The sequence below is a fragment of the Arachis stenosperma genome, chromosome 10 (genome assembly GCF_014773155.1).
Source record: "Arachis stenosperma cultivar V10309 chromosome 10, arast.V10309.gnm1.PFL2, whole genome shotgun sequence".
NCBI classification, from domain to species: Eukaryota; Viridiplantae; Streptophyta; class Magnoliopsida; order Fabales; family Fabaceae; genus Arachis; species Arachis stenosperma.
This window is the reverse complement of record NC_080386.1, coordinates 79,541,154-79,544,492: the sequence shown is the minus strand read 5'-3', so window position 1 is coordinate 79,544,492 and position 3,339 is coordinate 79,541,154. Positions and strand designations below refer to the sequence as shown.

The 3,339-nt window shown below is 38.5% G+C and overlaps 1 non-coding gene across 1 annotated transcript; it reads right to left on the bottom strand.

Annotated features, from left to right (window-relative positions):
- Positions 1 to 1,603: 1,603 nt before the first annotated feature.
- Positions 1,604 to 1,711, bottom strand: LOC130959410 (small nucleolar RNA R71). The gene has a single exon (XR_009078491.1). It is a non-coding gene; the product is annotated as a small nucleolar RNA R71 (small nucleolar RNA).
- Between the last annotated feature and the right edge of the window lie 1,628 nt (positions 1,712 to 3,339).

Here is a 3,339-nt window from a genome sequence, read left to right as displayed (position 1 = left end):
GATGTTCTTGATGATTTCATTGCTCTGATCTTTAAAATTCTCTTATCTTTAGTGTTTTGTTGTTTCTCATATGCATTCTCATTTTGTTAGTGTCAGTAGTATACAAACTGCTAAGTTTGGTGTCTTGCATGCATTGTTATTTGATTGTGATTATTCCTCATTATTAAAAATCCAAAAAATTTTTAATTTGTGTCTTTTCAAATCAATAATACAGAGAATTGAAGATTCAGAACATACAGCAGAGGAATTATACAGAAAAAGCTGGGCGTTCAAAACGCCCAGTGAGGAAGGCAAATTGGCATTTAAACGCCAACCAGGGTGCCTGGTTGGGCATTTAACGCCCAAAAGGGTAGTGTTTTGGGCGTTAAACGCCAAAATGTATACCATTCTGGGCGTTTAACGCCAAGATGGCACAAGAGGGAAGATTATGTTTTTAACTCAAATTTTTTTTTAGTTTTCAAAATTTTTCAAAATCAAATCTTTTTCAAATCATATCTTTTCAATCATATGTTTTCAAAATCAATTTCTTTCTTTTTCAAAAATACTTGCTAACAATTAATGATTTGATTCAACATTTCAGATATGTTGCCTTTTCTGTTGAGAAAGGTTTAATGTCTGAATCATATCTTTTCTTGTTAGTCAAGTCGTTGATTTTCAAAATCAAATCTTTTTAAATTGTTTTTTTTTTCAAATCATATCTTCTCAATCACATCTTTTTTAAAATAGTTTTCAATCATATCTTTTTGATTTCTAATTTTAAAATCTTTTTCAAAAATCACTTGATTTCTTTTCCACTCTTAGTTTTCGAAAATCAATTAGTATTTTTCAAAATGTTTTTAAAATCTTTTTTTTACTTAATTTTCAAAAATTTCTTCCCCTCTTCTCACATCCTTCTATTTATGGACTAACACTACTCCTCAATGCATAATTCAAACTCTATCTTTCCTTGATAAGTTCAAATTTTCTATCTCTTCCTTCTATTTTTCTTTTCCTCTGACACTTCAAGGAGTCTCTATACTGTGACATAGAGGATTCCATATTTTCTTGTTCTCTTCTCTTTCATATGAGCAGGAGCAAAGACAAAAGCATTCTTGTTGAGGCTGACCCTGAACATGAAAGGACCTTGAAGCGAAAGCTAAGAGAAGCTAAGGCACAACTTTCTATAGAGGATCTAACAGAAATCTTCAAAGAAGAAGACATGGCAGCCGAAAACAACAACAATGCCAATAATGCAAGGAAGGTGTTGGGTGACTTTACTGCACCTACTCCCGACTTCTATGGGAGAAGCATCTCTATCCCTGCCATTGGAGCAAACAACTTTGAGCTTAAGTCTCAATTAGTTTCTCTAATGCAACAGAATTACAAGTTCCATGGACTTCCATTGGAAGATCCTCATCAGTTTTTAGCTGAGTTCTTGCAAATCTGTGACACTGTCAAGACTAATGGGGTTGACCCTGAGGTCTACAGACTAATGCTATTCCCTTTTGCTGTAAGAGACAGAGCTAGAATATGGTTGGACTCACAACCTAAAGAAAGCCTGAACTCTTGGGAAAAGCTAGTCAATGCCTTCTTGGCAAAGTTCTTTCCACCTCAAAAATTGAGTAAGCTTAGAGTGGAAGTCTAAACCTTCAGACAGAAGGAAGGTGAATCCCTCTATGAAGCATGGAAAAGATACAAACAATTAATCAGAAAGTGTCCTTCTGACATGCTTCCTGAATGGAGCATCATAGGTATCTTCTATGATGGTCTGTCTGAACTGTCCAAGATGTCATTGGATAGCTCTGCTGGAGGATCTCTTCATCTGAAGAAGACGCCTACAGAAGCTCAAGAACTGATTGAAATGGTTACAAATAACCAATTCATGTACACTTCTGAAAGGAATCCTGTGAACAATGGGACGAATCAGAAGAAAGGAGTTCTTGAGATTGATACCCTGAATGCCATATTGGCTTAGAACAAAATATTGACTCAGCAAGTCAATTTGATTTCTCAAAGTCTGTCTGGAATGCAAAATGCACCAGGCAGTACTAAGGATGCTTCATCTGAAGAAGAAGCTTATGATCCTGAGAACCCTTCAATGGAAGAGGTGAATTACATGGGAGAACCCTATGGAAACACCTATAATTCTTCATGGAGAAATCATCCAAATCTCTCATGGAAGGATCAACAGAGACCTCAACAAGGTTTCAATAACAATAATGGTGGAAGAAATAGGTTTAGCAATGGCAAGCCTTTTCCATCATCTTCTCAGCAACAGACAGAGAATTCTAAGCAGAGCCACTTTGACTTAGCAACCATGGTCTCTGATCTAATCAAAACCACTCAAAGTTTCATGACTGAAACAAGGTCCTCCATTAGAAACTTGGAGGCACAAGTGGGTCAGCTGAGTAAGAAAGTTACTGAACTCCCTCCTAGTACTCTTCTAAACAATACAGAAGAAAATCCAAAAGGAGAGTGCAAGGCCATCAACATGGCTGAATTTGGAGAGGAGGAAGAGGCAGTGAACGCCACTGAGGAAGACCTCAATGGACATCTACTGGCCTCCAATGAGTTCCCTAATGAGGAACCATGGGAATCTGAGGCTCACACTGAGACCATAGAGATTCCATTGGATTTACTTCTGCCATTCATGAGCTCTGATGAGTATTCTTCCTCTAAAGAGGATGAAGATGTCACTGAAAAGCAAGTTGCTAAATACCTTGGAGCAATCATGAAGCTAAATGACAAGTTATTGGGTAATGAGACTTGGAAGGATGAACCCCCTTTGCTCACCAAAGAACTGGATGACTTGTCTAGGCAGAGATTACCTCAAAAGAGACAGGACCCTGGAAAGTTCTCAATACCTTGTACCATAGGCACCATGACCTTTAAGAAGGCTCTGGGTGACTTGGGGTCAAGTGTAAACCTCATGCCTCTCTCTGTAATGGAGAAGCTAGGGATCTTTGAGGTACAAGCTGCAAGAATCTCACCAGAGATGGCAGCCAATTCAAGAAAACAAGCTTATGGACTTGTAGAGGATGTTCTGGTAAAGATTGAAGACCATTACATCCCTACTGATTTCATAGTCCTAGAGACTGGGAAGTGCATGGATGAGTCCATCATCCTTGGCAGACCCTTCCTAGCCACAGCAAAGGCTGTGATTGGATGTGGACAGAGGAGAATTGATCATTCAAGTGAATGAAGAATCCTTTGTGTTTAAGGCTCAGAGATATCCCTCTGTCCCCATGGAGAGGAAGCACGAAGAGCTTCTCTCAAAACAGAGTCAAACAGAGCCTCCACAGTCAAACTCTAAGTTTGGTGTTGGGAGGCCACAACCAACTTCTAAGTTTGGTGTTGAAC